Raw genomic sequence first — 18,013 nt, 5'->3', positions numbered from 1 at the left:
GCCCTGGAACTTGCTGGCGGACCTGAGGACCGGGAGGTTGCTGATGCAGAGGTCGGGGGCGTACTAGCAAGTGAGCCACCGACAGCCCGTCCCCATTACCCCCCTCCCCTATATCCCCCTCCCCCATATCACCTGATCACTGCCTGATGTCTACCCATGCATGCTTCATTGTGTATCGCAGGACCAAACGTCCAGGCACCCATCCCCGCAGATGCAGACCGCCCGCAGGATGCCCCTCGGAGACCAGGGGAGACGGAGAGACCCGCACCCTCCAGCATGCGACGCCCGCAGGATGCCCCTCGGAGGCCACGGGAGACGGAGAGACCCGCACCCTCCAGCATGCGACGCCCGCAGGATGCCCCTCGGAGGCCACGGGAGGCGGAGAGACCCGGACCCTCCAGCATGCGACGCCCGCAGGATGCCCCTCGCACACCACGGGAGACGGAGAGACCTGGAGCAACAGGGAGACGACACCCCCGTCACGTGCGGGAGTGACCACCCAGCGACGAGGGGGGCAGCCACAGGCCCCCGTCACATCCGAGCCAGGACACCACTACCCAGGACACCACTACCCAGGACACCACTACCCAGGACACCATTACCCGGGACACCACTACCCAGGACACCCCTACCCGGGACACCCCTACCCGAGACAGCACTACCCAGGAAGACGAAATACCGGACAGTGACTCAGAGTGGATGGGTGGAGACGAACCCCCACCCTAAAGTGCCATGGACTCAGAGTGGGACGAAGAGCACGACACAACGCCACTGCTGTCACCCACACCCTCCACCATCGCAGAAACACTCACCACGGTTGGGCACTTCAGTGATGAGGCGTCTGGTACACTCACTGGTGCGCACAACACAGCCGTCCCGGTACAGCAGGTGGAGGTAGGAGCAGCAGAGGGGCAGGGCTGTCGGAGGGCAGCCCAGTCCAAGCGAACATCTGCCGCCCAGATGGATCCCGGGTTCCTGCAGTTACCACACCCACACATAGATCCGATGCAACCACCGGCCCGGAGACGAGCGAAGAGGGTGACGGGCGGCTTGCGGCGGCTGCGGTCGCAGGTGGAGGAGTCCACCCGCGTCCAGGAGCTGGGAGTGGTGCCGGTCATGCGTGCCACCCAGGCCGACACCGCACGGGTGGCGTCCGCGGTGGAGGCAATGGGTGCGACGGTGTCAGACATGGGGAACGGTTTGCGAGGCCTGTGGCTTTCCGTGCAGGCGGCGTCTGTGGCCCAGGAAATGGCTGCCCTCTCACAGGAGGCCATGAGCCAGTGCCAGCGCCAGATGGCAGAGGCGCTCAACGCCATAGCCCACTCTCAGCGGGCCATGGCCCAGTCTCTGCAGGCCATGGCCCAGTCTCAGCAGGCCATGGCCCAGTCTCTGCAGGCCATCGCTGAGGGCATCGGCGCCAGTGGCCATGTGCGAGCCGGCGTCGCACTGTCACAGACAGGGTTTGCCAACCCCCTGGGCTCCATGGCTGCAAACCTGCAGCCCCCTGTCGATTATTAAATTACTCCTTTGGTTATTAAAGTCAATGTTACACCTACAGAAGCTGCCTTTGTGCTCTGTCCAAAGTGTGCGGGGGTGACATGTACGTTGAGCGCAAGTGTGTGTGTGAGGGGTGGTCTTACCTCAGCCCCAGGTGAGTCTGCCCCCTTCCCCCTGGGCTGCCATCAACAGCCCCCGGGCAGAGGACGGGACGTGCGCTGCAGTGTCACAGCCGCATGCAGGGATGGTCCGGGTGGATGGTGGTACTGTGGCCATGGGTCAGACATAGTCCAACGATGTATAGCCAGGAGCTCACCGCAGGGCGGGTTGTCATCATCCTCCATGGCCTGCGATAGACACGCGTCCACCCGCAACTGTGTGAGCCCGGCCCGTTGTGCCGCAGGTGGATCGGCAATGGGGGGGGGGGGGGTGGTGTGCATGCGGGTGGGGTGGGTGGGGTTGGGGAGGGGGGTGAGGGTGCTGGGTGGGTGGATGGGTGGGGGGTGTGGGTGGTCGGCTGTTGCCATGGTGTGCTGTCTGTGGCCATACTACCCGATTCCCACGCACATCTAGTCAGTGAAGCGGGCGTCTATCAGTCTGTCCCGTGCCCGCTGGGCCAGCCGGTAACGGTGGACAGCCACCCGCCTGTGTCTACCCCGTCTGCCCTGACCATTACCCCCACCCCCCTCATCTGGGGAGGACTGCGCCTCTTCCTGCTGCTCCTCCACTCCGCCCTCATCTGCCTGCGGCACATCGCCCCTCTGCTGGGCTATGTTGTGCAGGACGCAGCACACCACAATGATGCGGCCGACCCTATCTGACAGATACTGGAGGGCGCCCCCAGAGAGGTTCAGGCACCTGAAACGCATCTTCAGCACGCCAAAGCACCTCTCTATCACTCCCCTTGTCGCTACATGGGCATCATTGTAGCGGTTCTCCGCCTCATTGCGTGGCCTCCGTATAGGCGTCATCAGCCACGATCGCAATGGGTAGCCCCTGTCGCCCAGCAACCAGCCCCTCAGCCGGGGATGGCGTCCCTCGTACATGCCGGGAATGGATGACCGCGACAACACGAATGAGTCGTGTACACTGCCTGGGTGACGGGCGCAGACGTGCAGGATCATCATGCGGTGGTCGCAGACCACCTGTACGTTCATCGAATAGGTCCCCTTCCTATTAGTGAACACGGCCCTGTTATCTGCAGGTGGCCGCACGGTGACGTGCATCCCATCGATCGCGCCCTGGACCATGGGGAACCCGGCCACGGCAGAGAAGCCCACGGCCCGGGCATCTTGGCTGGCCCGGTCCACGGGGAAGCGGATGTAGCGGTGCGCCATGGCATATAGGGCATCTGTCACTGCCCGGACGCACCGATGCACCGATGTCTGCGATATGCCGGACAGGTCCCCACTCGGTGCCTGGAATGACCCGTTGCATAAAAGTTCAGGGCCACCGTAACCTTGACGGACACGGGGAGAGGGTGTCCCCCGCCAGTGCCACGCGGTGACAGGTGTGCCAGCAGGTGGCAGATGTGTGCCACGGTTTCCCGGCTCATCCGGAGTCCCCTCCTGCATTCCCGGTCAGTGAGGTCCTGGTATGACTGCCTGGGCCGGTACACACGGGGCGCCCTCGGGTGCCTCCGTTGCCGTGGGGCCGCGACGTCCTCCTCCCCCTCCTCGTCCTGTCGGTCAGGTGTCCCTCCAGCCTGGGCGGCTGCCGCCTGCCCCTCTGCGGCAGCCTGCGCCGCCTCTCTGGCACGCTCCTCCTCCTCCTCCTCCTCCTCATCCAGGGCAACATAGACATGAGCGGCTGCCGCCACGGCGGCCAACATCGCTGGATGATCTGAAAACATGACGGCCTGGTGGGGGGAGGGGAACGACGACATGTCATCATTGCCCATATCCCCTCCTCCCCCCAGCCAGATGGCATGGACCGCATGGGTCCACCCCGGCACGGACCCCCTCCCGGCACTCCCCCGGAGCCCAGCCCACTCTAACCCCCCCCCCCCCCCGCGCCGCACACACACACACACAACCCGAGACACACCTCTCCTCACACATTCAGACTGCGGCCACGCCATCGCCTGCCCAGAGCCAACCCCCCAGGCCGTCACTCACCTCCACGCTGGTCGGCGTGAACCTGGAGCACAGGGTCACGCCGATGAAAAGGAGGTTTGATTTACGTCGACGTGAACGGTCATCACGTCGACGGGACTTCGGCCCATCCGGAAGGGAGAATATCGGCAGGCCGAAAATCGGCTGCCTTGCGCAGACCCGTGACATTCTCCGATGGCAGCGGCGACATTAACGCCCCGCCGACTTTTCTTCCTTCGGAGACTTCGGCGGGGGCGGGATTCACGGCGGCCAACGGCCATTCTCCGACCCGCTGGAGGGTCGGAGAATGACGCCCAAAGTTTCTCATCCCCGGAACAATTATTGTGAGTTGTTTCTGCTTATCAGGGTGACTTTGACAGCAATAATGACATCACCCTCTCCCCACATGGAACAACACATGTGTAGGTGTGTGGGGATTTTACGTGTGTGGATGCATGGGAACTATATGTGCATGGGTGCATGACACTGCATGTATGTGGGAACTGCAAGTGTGTGGCCATGTGAGAAGCTACATATGTGTGAGGGAGAACTATATGTGTTTGTGAGTACATAGGAATTACGTGTGTGTGGGAACCACATGTGCGGGTGTATGTGGGAACTACCGGTGCCGAGATCATGTGAATATCTGGGGATTACATGTGTCTGAGGACGTGGGAATTAAATGTGTGTGGGAGCTACATGTGTCTGCGTATGGAAACTGCATTTGAGTGGTTGTGTGGGAACTATATGTGTGTGTGTGTGAACTATGTGTATGTGGGAACTACACATGTGTGTATGTGAAAACTACGCTTGTATGTTTAAATCAGGGGATTCAGTTAAATGTCAAGGAATGATGGTTAGATTCTCTCTTGTTGGAGATGGTTGTTGTCTGGTACTTGTATGGCACGAATATAGCTTGCCACTTGTCAGCCCAAGCCGGGATATTGTCCAGGTCTTGCTGCATTTGGACACGGACTGCTTCATTATCTAAGGAGTCAGAAATGGTACTGAACAATGTATCAGCGAACATCCCCACTTCTGACCTTTTGATGGAAGAGAGGTCATTAATGAAGCAGCCGAAGATGGCTGGGCCTCAGTCACGACCCTGAAGAACTCCTGCAGGGATGTCCTGGGGCTGAGACGACTGACCTCCAACCACCACAACCATCTTCCTTTGTGCCAGGTATGAGTCCAACCCGCAGAATTTTCCTCCTGATTCCCATTGATTCCAGTTAAAGGAACGCTCACCTGACAGTAGACTGATAGGGCGGTAGTTGGCTGGGTTGAATTTATCCTGTTTCTTGCGTACAGGACACACCTGGGCAATTTTCCACATTGCCGGGTAGATGCCAGTGTTGTAGCTGTACTGGAACAGCTTGGCTAGGGGTGCGGCAAGTTCTGGAGCAGAAGCCTTCAGTACTATTGCCGGGATATTGCCAGGGCCCAGAGCCTTTGCAGTATCCAGGAATCTTCAGCCTTTCTATTGGCTGAAGCCTGACACCTGTGATACTGGGGACCTCCGGAGGAGGCCGGGATGGATCATCCCCTTGGCACTTCTGCCTAAAGATTGTTGCAAATGCTTCAGCCTTATCTTTCGCACATTTGTGCTGGGCTCCTCCATCATTTAAAGTAGTGATATTTGTGAAGCCTCTTCCTCCAGGGAGTTGCCCAAATATCCACCACCATTCACGACTGAATGTGGCAGGACTGCAGAGCTTAGACCTAATCTGTTGGTTGTGGGATCGCTTAGCTCAGTCTATTAGTTGCTATTTATGCTGTTTGTCACACAGGTAGTCATGTGTTGTACTTTCACCAGGCTGACACCTGTTTAGCACAGGGCTAAATCGCTGGCTTTGAAAGCAGACCAAGGCAGGCCAACAGCACGGTTCAATTCCCGTACCAGCCTCCCCGAACAGGCGCCGGAATGTGGCGACTAGGGGCTTTTCACAGTAACTTCATTTGAAGCCTACTTGTGACAATAAGTGATTTTCATTCATTCACTTCATTTCATTTTTCGGTATGCCTGATGTCGCTCCTGGCATGCTCTCCTGCAGTCTTCATTGAACCAGGGTTGATCCCCTGGCTGGGTGGTAATGGTAGAATGGGGGATATGTTAGGCCATGAGGTTACAGATTGTAGTTGAATACAATTCTGCTGCTGCTGATGGCCCACAGTGCCTCACTTGAGTTGCTCGATCTGTTTGAAATCTATCACATTTAGCACGGTGATAGAGCCACACAACACGATCGAGGGTATCCTCAATGTGAAGACGGGACTTTGTCTCCACAAGAACTGTGCAGTGGTCACTTCTACCGATACTGTCATGGACAGATACATCTGCAGCAGGCAGATTAGTGAGGATGAGGTCAAGTATGTTTTTCCCTCGTGTTGGTTCCCTCATCACCTGCTGCAGTCCCAGTCTAGCAGCTATGTCCTTTGGGGCCTGACCAGCTCGGTCTGTGGTGGCACTACCAAGCCACTCTTGATGGACATTGAAGGCATCACTGAGAGTACACTATGGGCCCTTGCCACCCTAAGTGCTTCCTCCAAGTGCTGTTCAATATGAAGGAGTACTGATTCGCCTGCTGAGCGAGGCCAGTACGTGGTGATCAGCAGGGGCTTTCCTTTCCCATCTCTTACCTTGTGCCATGAGATAACTTCACAGCGTCCGGAGGACACCCAGGGAAATTCCATCCGGACTGTACACCACGGTGCCATCACCTCTGCTGGGTCTGTCCTGGCAGTGGGACACCCAGGCATGGTGATAGTGGTGTCTGGGATGTTGTCTGTGAGGTGTGATACCAGGAGTATGACTATGTCAGGCTGTTGCTTGACGAGTCTGTGAGACAGCTCTCCCAGGGGTTAGTAAGGAGAACATTTCCGGGTCGACAGTGCTGTGTTTGCCGTTGTCATTTCCGGTGCCTGGGTCAATGCCGGACGGTCCATCCAGCTTCATTCATTTCTCTTTCCTTTGCCGCAGTTTAATACAATTTAATGGCTTGCTCGGCCATTATACAGGGCATTTAAGAGTCAACTACGTTTCTGTGGACCTGGAGTCCTGTGTCCCAGGTAAGGAGGGCACAGTGAGAAGTGTAACAAGACCAGGTTAAAGTCCAACAGTTTGTTTCGAATCACTAGCTTTCGGAGCGCTGCTCCTTCATCAGGTGAATGCGCTCCGAAAGCTAGTGATTCGAAACAAACCTGTTGGACTTTAACCTGGTCTGACTGTGCCCACCCCAGTCCAATGCCGGCATCTCCACACCAAATAAGGAGGGCAGTTTTCCTTCACTAAAGAACATTTAATGAACTAACTGTCATGTTGGGAATCAAACCTGTGTCTCCACTCTCTATGTAAAGAACCTTTGACATCTCCCCTCGAACCTCCTCCAATCACCCGAAAATTATGTCCCCTCGTGACAGCCATTTCCACCCTGGGGAAAAGTCTCTGGCTATCCACTCTATCCATGCCTCTCATCACCTTGTCCACCTTTATCAAGTCACCTCTCTGCCTTCTTCGCTCCAGTGAGAAAAGCCCTAGCTCCCTCAACCTTTCTTCATAAGACATGCCCTCCAGTCCAGGCAGCATCTTGGTAAATCTCCTCTGCACCCTCTCCAAAGCATCCACATCCTTCCTATAATGAGGCGACAAGAACTGGATACAATATTCCAAGTGTGGTCTGACTAGAATTTTATAAAGCTGCAGCAAAACCTCCCGGCTCTTAAACTCAATCCCCCTGTTAATGAAAGCCAACACACCATACGCCTTCTTAACAACCCTATCAACCTGGGTGGCAGCTTTGAGGGATCTATCTACGTGGACCCCAAGATCCCTCTGTTCCTCCATACTTCCAAGGATCCGACCTTTAACCCTGTATTCAGCATTCAAATTCGACCTTCCAAAATGAATCACTTCACATTTATCTAGGTTGAACTCCATCTGCCACTTCTCAGCCCAGCTCTGCATTCCGTCAATGTCCTGTTGTAACCTGCAACAACCCTCAACACTATCTACAACTCCCCCAACCTTCGTGTCATCGGCAAACTTTTTAACCCACCCTTCCACTTCCTCATCCAAGTCATTTATAAAAACCACAAAGAGCAGAGGTCCCAGAACAGATCCTTGCGGGACGCCACTGGTCACCGACCTCCAGGCGGAATACTTTCCATCCACTACCACTCACTGTTTTCTTTCGGCCAGCTAATTCTGTATCCAGACAGCTAAATTTCCCTGTATCCCATGCCCCCTAACTTTCTGAATGAGCCTACCATGGGGAAACTTTTCAAATGCCTTACTGAAATCCATATACACCACATCCACTGCCTGACCTTCATCAATGTGTCTCATCACATCCTCAAAGGATTCAATGAGGCGTGTGAGGCATGACTTGCCCCTCACAATGCCATGCTGACTATCTTTAATCAAACTATGTTTTTCTAAATAATCATAAATCCTATCTCTCAGAATCCTTTCCAATATTTTGCTCACCACAGACGTAACACTGATGGGTCTGTAATAACCAGGGGTTTCCCTATTCCCTTTCTTGAACAGGGGAACAACATTCGCCTCCCTCCAATCATCCGGTACTACTCCAGTGGAGAGTGAGGACGCAAAGATTATCGCCAATGGCGCAGCAATCCCCTCCCTTGCTTCCCGTAGTAACCTTGGGGATATCCCATCAGATCCAGGTAACTTATCTATCCTGATGCTTTTCAAAATTTCCAGCGCATCCTCCTTTTTAATATCAACCTGTTTGAGTCTATTAACCTGGATCACACTGTTCTCATGAGCAACAAGGTCCCTCTCTCTAGTGAATACTGAAGCAAAGTGTTCATTTAGGGCCTCCCCCATCTCCTCAGAATCTAGGGACAAGTTCCCTCCACTATCCCTGATCGACCCTACACTCACTCTGATCATCCTCTTATTTCTCACGTAAGTGTAGAACGCCTTGGGGTTTTCCCTAATCCTTCCCGCCAGGGCTTTTTCATGCCCCCTTCTAGCTCTCCTCAGTCCATTTTTGAGTTCCTTCCTGGCTACCTTGTAACCCTCTAGAGCCGAGTCAGATCGTTGCTTCCTCAACCTTACGTAAGCTTCCTTCTTCCTCTTGACCAGAAGCTCCACTTCTCTTGTCATCCAAGGCTCCTTCACCTGACCAAATAAAAACAAATTACTGCGGATGCTGGAATCTGAAACAAAAGAGAAAATGCTGGAAAATCTCAGTAGGCCTGGCAGCATCTGTAGGGAGAGAAAAGAGTGAACGTTTCGAGTCCGATGACTCTTTGTCAAAGCTAACAGACAGAGAAAGTGGGAAATATCAAAGCGATCACCCTGTAAGGACTCCATCCCTTTCTCTCAGCTCCTTCGCCTCCGCCGCATTTGTTCCGATGATGCCACTTTCCAAAATGGTGCTTCGGAAATGTGTTCCTTCTTCCTCAACTGTGATTTCCCACCTACAGTTGTGGACAGGGCCCTCAACAGTCAATGGTCCATCTCCCGCGCCACAACCCTCGCCCCCTCCACTCACTCACAGAACAAGGATAGAGTCCCCCTCGGTCTCACATTTCATCCCACCAGCCTCCGTATGCAAAGCATAATCCTCCGCCATTTTCGCCAACTCCAGCGTGATGCCACCACCAAACACATCTTCCCTTCACTCCCTCTGTCAGCATCCCATAGAGACCGTTCCCTCCGAGACAATCTAGTCCACTCCTCCACCATACCCAGTACCTCTCCCATCACCCATGGCACCTTCCCATGCAATCGCAGAAGGTGTAACACCTGCCCCTTTACCTCTTCCATGCTTAACATCCCAGGCCCAAAACACTCATTCCAGGTTAAGCAGCGTTTCACTTGCACTTCTGTCAATTTGATCTATTGCATTCGCTGCTCCCAATGTTGGGTGGGGTTACTGGGTTATGGGGATGGGGTGGAGGTGGGGACCTTGGATAGAGTGCTCTTTCCAAGAGCCGGTGCAGACTCGATGGGCTGAATAGCCTCCTTCTGCTCTGTAAATTCTATGATTCAATGTGGTCTCCTCTATATTGGAGAGACCAAACGCAGACTGGGTGATCGCTTTGCTGAGCACCTCCGGTCTGTGCGCATTATAGAACATAGAACATAGAACATAGAAAATACAGCACAGAACAGGCCCTTCGGCCCACGATGTTGTGCCGAACCTTTGTCCTAGATTAATCATAGATTATCATTGAATCTACAGTGCAGAAGGAGGCCATTCGGCCCCACTGAGTCTGCACCAGCTCTTGGAAAGAGCACCCTACCCAAACTCAACACCTCCACCCAACACCAAGGGCAATTTGGACATTAAGGGCAATTTATCATTGGCCAATTCACCTAACCCGCACATCTTTGGACTGTGGGAGGAAACCGGAGCACCCGGAGGAAACCCACGCAGACACGGGGAGGACGTGCAGACTCCGCACAGACAATGACCCAAGCCGAAATCGAACCTGGGACCATGGATCTGTGAAGCAATTGTGCTATCCACAATGCTACCGTGCTGCCCTTAAGAACAAATAAATCTACACTATATCATTTTCCCGTAATCCATGTACCTATCCAACAGCTGCTTGAAGGTCACTAATGTTTCCGACTCAACTGCTTCCACAGGCAGTGCATTCCATGCCCCCACTACTCTCTGGGTAAAGAACCTACCTCTGATATCCCTCCTATATCTTCCACCTTTCACCTTAAATTTATGTCCCCTTGTAATGGTGTGTTCCACCTGGGGAAAAAGTCTCTGACTGTCTACTCTATCTATTCCCCTGATCATCTTATAAACCTCTATCAAGTCGCCCCTCATCCTTCTCCGCTCTAATGAGAAAAGGCCTAGCACCCTCAACCTTTCCTCGTAAGACCTACTCTCCATTCCAGGCAACATCCTGGTAAATCTTCTTTGCACCTTTTCCAGAGCTTCCACATCCTTCCTAAAATGAGGCGACCAGAACTGTACACAGTACTCCAAATGTGGCCTTACCAAAGTTTTGTACAGCTGCATCATCACCTCACGGCTCTTAAATTCAATCCCTCTGTTAATGAACGCGAGCACACCATAGGCCTTCTTAACAGCTCTATCCACTTGAGTGGCAACTTTCAAAGATGTATGAACATAGACCCCAAGGTCTCTCTGCTCCTCCACAATGCCAAGAACTCTACCGTTAACCCTGTATTCCGCATTCATATTTGTCCTTCCAAAATGGACAACCTCACACTTTTCAGGGTTAAACTCCATCTGCCACTTCTCAGCCCAGCTCTGCATCCTATCTATGTCTCTTTGCAGCCGACAACAGCCCTCCTTACTATCCACAACTCCACCAATCTTCGTATCGTCTGCAAATTTACTGACCCACCCTTCAACTCCCTCATCCAAGTCATTAATGAAAATCACAAACAGCAGAGGACCCAGAACTGATCCCTGCGGTACACCACTGGTAACTGGGATCCAGGCTGAATATTTGCCATCCACCACCACTCTCTGACTTCTATCGGTTAGCCAGTTCGTTATCCAACTGGCCAAATTTCCCACTATCCCATGCCTCCTTACTTTGTGCATAAGCCTACCATGGGGAACTTTATCAAATGCCTTACTAAAATCCATGTACACTACATCCACTGCTTTACCTTCATCCACATGCTTGGTCACCTCCTCAAAGAATTCAATAAGATTTGTAAGGCAAGACCTACCCCTCACAAATCCGTGCTGACTATCCCTAATCAAGCAGTGTCTTTCCAGATGCTCAGAAATCCTATCCTTCAGTACCCTTTCCATTACTTTGCCTACCACCGAAGTAAGACTAACTGGCCTGTAATTCCCAGGGTTATCCCTAGTTCCTTTTTTGAACAGGGGCACGACATTCGCCACTCTCCAATCCCCTGGTACCACCCCTGTTGACAGTGAGGACGAAAAGATAATTGCCAACGGCTCTGCAATTTCATCTCTTGCTTCCCATAGAATCCTTGGATATAACCCGTCAGGCCCGGGGGACTTGTCTATCCTCAAGTTTTTCAAAATGCCCAACACATCTTCCTTCCTAACAAGTATTTCATCGAGCTTACCAATCTGTTTCACACTGTCCTCTCCAACAATATCGCCCCTCTCATTTGTAAATACAGAAGAAAAGTACTCATTCAAGACCTCGCCTATCTCTTCAGACTCAATACACAATCTCCCGCTACTGTCCTTGATCGGACCTACCCTCGCTCTAGTCATTCTCATATTTCTCACATATGTGTAAAAGGCCTTGGGGTTTTCCTTGATCCTACCCGCCAAAGATTGTTCATGCCCTCTCTTAGCTCTCCTAATCCCTTTCTTCAGTTCCCTCCTGGCTATCTTGTATCCCTCCAATGCCCTGTCTGAACCTTGTTTCCTCAGCCTTACATAAGTCACCTTTTTCCTCTTAACAAGACATTCAACCTCTCTTGTCAACCATGGTTCCCTCACTCGACCATCTCTTCCCTGCCTGACAGGGACATACATATCAAGGACACGTAGCACCTGTTCCTTGAACAAGTTCCACATTTCACTTGTGTCCTTCCCTGCCAGCCTATGTTCCCAACTTATGCACTTCAATTCTTGTCTGACAACATCGTATTTACCCTTCCCCCAATTGTAAACCTTATCATAGAATTTACAGTGCAGAAGGAGGCCATTCAGCCCATCGAGTCTGCACCGGCTCTTGGAAAGAGCACCCTACCCAAGGTCAACACCTCCACCCTATCCCCATAACCCAGTAACCCCGCCCAACACTAAGGGCAATTTTGGACACTAAGGGCAATTTATCATGGCCAATCCACCTAACCTGCACATCTTTGGACTGGGGTTCAGGACCCTGACCTTCCCGTTGCTTGCCATTTTAACTAAAAACCCTGCTCCCATACCCACATGTCTGTTCTTGGCCTGTTGCAATGTTCCAGTGAAGCTCAACACAAACTGGAGGAACAACATCTCATCTTCCGGTCTCAACATCGAATTCAACAACTTCAGATGATCAGCTCTACCCCACCTCGACCCATTGGTTTTCATCCCATTTCATTTTAACTGTCTTTTACCATTTCTTTCTTTCTTAATATATATTTAATTCCCACCCTCCCCAATCTTATCCACCTTTCTCCTCTTTGCTTCCCCCTTCCCCTCCCCCCACATCTACAGTTCATCCTCTGATGTTATTTTCTCTGCAGTTTGGCCTTTCACATCTTTTGTCCTCTCTGGGGACTGCCATTAACACTCTTTCCCCTTGGTTTCTGTGGCCATTAGCACCCGGTTTCCCTGGGTTTCTGTGGCTATGACTCATCTTTCATTCTCACTCCACAGTATGACGATTTCCCACTTTCTCTGTTAGCTTTGACAAAGTCATCAGACTCGAAACATGAGCTCTTTTCTCTCCCTACAGAAGCTGCCAGACCTGCTGAGATTTTCCAGCATTTTCTCTTTCCTTCACCTTACCATTCCTTCCTCGTCTCAGTGGGACAAATCAATTCAGCACTCGCAGCAAGTGCTCCTTAAACAATCCCCACATTACTGTTGTGCATTTCCCCAAGATCAACTGTTCCCACTTTATGCTCCTCAGCTGTTGTCTAATAGCAGTATAATTTCCCCTCCCCCAATTAAATACCTTCCCATACTGTGTGTTCCGATCCCTTTCCATGACTATGGTAAAGGTCAAGGGGTTGTGGTCACTGTCACCGAAATGCCCTCCCACCGAGACATCTGACACCTGGCCTGGTTTGTTGCCGAGCACCAAGTCCAAGATGGCCTCTCCCCTAGTTGGCCTATCTACATATTGAATCAGAAATCCTTCCTGTACACACCTGACAAAATCTGCTCCATCCAAACCATTTGCACTAAGGAGGTTCCAATCAATATTAGGGAAGTTGAAGTCACCCATGACAACAACTCTGTTACTTCTGCACTTTTCCAAGATCTGCCGCTCAATCTGTTCCTCTATCTCTCTGCTGCTATTGGGGGGGTCTATAGAAAACTCCCAATAAAGTGACTGCTCCTTTCTTGTTTCTAACTTCCACCCATACTGACTCAGTCGACAAACCCCCCTCAACTACCTCCTTTTCTGCAGCTGTGGTGCACTCCCTAATTAACAGTGCCACTCCCCCTCCTCTTTTACCTCCCTCCCTATTCTTCTGAAAACGTCTAAACCCCGGAACACCTAACAACCATTCCTGCCCCTGTGAAATCCATGTCTCCGTAATGGCCACAACATCATAGTTCCAAGTACAGATCCATGCTCTAAGTTCATCTCCCTTATTCCTGACACTCCTTGCATTGAAACAGACACACTTTAACCCATTCCACTGAGTGCAACTTTGCCCTATCAACTGTGTATCCTTCCTCACGGACCCGCTGCATACTATTTCTGCCTGTTCAACAGCTACCCTATCCTCTGAGCCATAGTTCTGAAATATAATTTTTATTTTTGCATGTCGTTTTTATGTGGGCAGAAAATATCACCACTGGTCTGCACTGATTTTCCATTCCAGAAAACCTGCTCTGTTGATGTAATTTACATGAAGTTATCACAAAAACACATTTTTATAAATATATTTGTGTGTATATATATATATATGTAGTATGTGTGATGCAAGACGTAGCTGTGGGCAGGGACATCTGTAATAATGATCAAGTTTACTGCTGTGCTGTGTGGTTCCCAAGATAAACTGTATGTCTTCAACACAGAGACAAAGACAGAGCCTGATATGCACTTCAGGGATTCAGCCAACAGCAGAAGATAGTCACCAAGAAATCAAATAGGGAAATTTGGAAGAAGGTTGTTTTGCGAGAGCGCGGTTGGGATCTGCAATTTGCTGTCATGGGAACCGGCTGAGGCAGACAATAAAGATGCCTTCCAGTGGCGGTTAGATAAACAGACCTGGGTGAAGGGGTGTTCGGGGGTCTACGTCAGGGGTTGGACAAGACAGGATGAGGAGGAAACCCAAACCTTGGATGCATGGCCTGAATGGCCGGCACTGTGCTCGTAAATCTACATATTTGGGGTGAGACTTGGTTGGCTATGTGAAGAACACGCAACTGGCGAAGAGGAGGGCCAAATATTGTGAAGAAGGTAGGCAAGAACTGGAATTCCTCCAACAGCTTTCACATCCCAGAATGCTCTCCAAGTCATAAAGCAGTGTTTTGAAGTGGTCACTGTTGTACCCTCTTTACGCAAAGAGTAGTGAGGCCGTGGAATGCCCTACCTGCTACAGTAGTGAACTCGCCAACATTGAGGGCATTTAAAAGTTTATTGGATAAACATAGGATGATAATGGTATAGTGTAGGTTAGATGGCTTTTGTTTCGGTGCAACATCGTGGGCCGAAGGGCCTGTACTGCGCTGTATTGTTCTATGTTCTATGTTCTATGTTCTAATTCCGGAGCTACATCAGCCAATTGTCACACAGCAAGCTCCCGCAAACACCAAATAAGTCATTTGTTTTACAGATGTCTGTTTGAGAGATGATTATTGACTGCGGCACTCCCACGCTCCTGATCTCCCCGTCAACAAGTTGTCATTATTTTTCCCTGATTGCAACCCCTGCGAAACATCTTGGGATGGTTCATTGAAGGTGCTGGTTAAATACAACTTGCATGTTGTGGTTGTTGTAATGATGACAAAGCATTCCAGATTATTTGCGATCCGTCCTTTCATTCGTAAACTTTACTGGGATATGACAATTTTTTGTTTTAGTCAAAGGACGAGAAGCCAATGTATTTTCATTGATGTTGGAATGTTCGTCCAGTTTGTATCTGAGGAAAGAATGGCACTGATTGGATAACTCTTCCAAAGAGCCAGCAAAGATACGATGGACTGAACAGTCTTCTGTGATCTCTGATTCGCTGACATTCATTGACTGTTCCATCAGAATGAGCATGGATAGGAGCGGGGTTCCAGTTGAATGGGTCTGTGTAGACCTACCCGGGTGACCTTTGATTAGAAGCAAAGGTGTTTTTGTAGCACAGTTAAATTGTCCCTTTGCCTGGAGAGGGGGTGGGAGGGTGCGGTGATGGAGACATGGGAAGTTAACGGTGTCAGTGACCAAAACGGGCACAGAATAGGTGTGCAGGCCCTTCAGCATCAATATTCTCCCTCAGCACTGGTTAAGTGTCCCGCCCAATGGATTGCTAAAGGGTCTGATTATTTGCGATCCGTCCTTTCATTCGTAAACTGAACACAAGCTCTCTTCACTCCCCAATCACCTGATGAGCTGAATGAAGATGGCAGGATCGCAAGATCAATTCCCCTTCTTCCTCCCAAGGTCTGGGATCAAGGCCAGAGTCTAGGTTTTGAACCCAAACAGTGACGGAGCATTCCCTGGTTTCCGAGGTGCCAATTCGTTGGGCCTATATGGGAAGGGGAGTGTCAGATTAGACTGGATTCACCCCGACTTGGAAATACAGGCCATTACAGTGAAGAACATGACTTCACTGAGCACAGCAGGTTCCCATCCTAAGCTATCCAACAACAGAACAATCGCCCCTCTAGCTTCGGAGGGGGCTTGTTTATTCTGTATTAGAATCATGGGATCCCGACAGTGCTGAAGCAGGCCATTCGGCCCGTCGAGCCTGCACCCAACCTTTTAATGACCACACTACCGAGGCCCAATCCCCCGTCCTTTTCCTGCAACCCCACCCTAAGGGGTCATTTTTGCAACCCATCTAACCTGCACATCTTTGGACTGTGGGAGGAAACCGGAGCACCCGGAGGAAACCCACGCACACACGGGGAGAACGTGCAGACTCCGCACAGACAGTGACCCGAGGTCGGAATCGAATCCGTGTTCCCTGGTGCTGTGAGGCAGCAGTGCTAGCCGCTGTGCAGCACCACCAGGGTCAAATCCGTAATAGGTAGAGTTCCCGGGAAGAACATTTCGGGAAGGAGAATTTCATTTTGGTGAGAAATGATGTCTGACATTCCACGGCTAATATCCAATACTTATCTGTACAACTACTCAAGGAAACCCATTAAAATAATGACCAGCTTCTTAAATGAACACTCAGATATTGCAATTTTCCACATAAACACATTTTCTGTCAATTGACATCCACGGAGAAGAGTTATTTTGCAAAGTGTTGTTTCTACGCAATAGTAAATGAGTTGTGGAAAATGGTTTAATACTATTACAATCCTGAGATAAAGAAAATAATCATTCTGTGCCGTGTGAGCTTTTGTTAACAAATGTGCCAACTGCTCCGTGTCAGGTTTCTGTCTGCTGTTATTTTTTTCTCCAAACACTTTAACCCCTTCTCACTGGTAAGTGAGGTTAATAATTCCATTCAAGAAATAATTTATTTTGTACCGTTTGTGACATCCCCAAACACCCCAGAGCCAATCGAGTGTTTTTTGAAGTGTAGTCACTGTTGGGAAGTGGGGAATCGCAGTGTACTTGGTGCACAGTGAGTTCTCACAAACAGCAATGGGATAATAACCAGATCATTTGCTTTTAGTGATATTGAGCGAGGGATAAACATTAGCCAAAACATCAGTGAATTCCCCTGTTCTCAAATTAGTGACATGGAATGCCTCTGCAATCATTGTGAAGCCATTAAAAATAATTGCTTTGGAAGGGAAAAAACACAGATATTCTAAGATGATCAAGTTTGTTACGGGCAGAGGAGAGAAAAATAGGAACGGCCCCTTTTCTTTACACCTCTGAACTGACTGAAGAGAGAGAGTGAAAAAAAATGTTTCAACCGCCTGAGTGTTGGGTCTGTCAGGACAGACAAATGGCGCCTATTCTCAAAGGTTGAAAAGGAATTTGTTGCACACAAGGATCTAAACAAATAGACACACACTCAGACAGGTACCCCCACACTCATACAGATACACACACACTCAGACAGGTACACACTCATACAGATACACACACACTCAGACAGGTACCCCCACACTCATACAGATACACACACACTCAGACAGGTACACACTCATACAGATACACACACACTCAGACAGGTACCCCCACACTCATACAGATACACACACACTCAGGCAGGTACACACTCATACAGATACACACACACTCAGACAGGTACACACTCATACAGATACACACACACTCAGACAGTAACCCCACACTCATACAGATACACACACACTCAGACAGGTACCCCCAGACTCATACAGATACACACACACTCAGACAGGTACCCCCACACTCATACAGATACACACACACTCAGACAGGTACACACTCATACAGATACACACACACTCAGACAGGTACCCCCACACTCATACAGATACACACACACTCAGGCAGGTACACACTCATACAGATACACACACACTCAGACAGGTACACACTCATACAGATACACACACACTCAGACAGTAACCCCCACACTCATACAGATACACACACACTCAGACAGGTACCCCCACACTCATACAGATACACAC

The sequence above is a fragment of the Scyliorhinus torazame genome, chromosome 7 (genome assembly GCF_047496885.1).
Source record: "Scyliorhinus torazame isolate Kashiwa2021f chromosome 7, sScyTor2.1, whole genome shotgun sequence".
Taxonomy (NCBI): domain Eukaryota; kingdom Metazoa; phylum Chordata; class Chondrichthyes; order Carcharhiniformes; family Scyliorhinidae; genus Scyliorhinus; species Scyliorhinus torazame.
The sequence above is the reverse complement of the archived record's forward strand: the minus strand, read 5'-3'. Positions refer to the sequence as shown.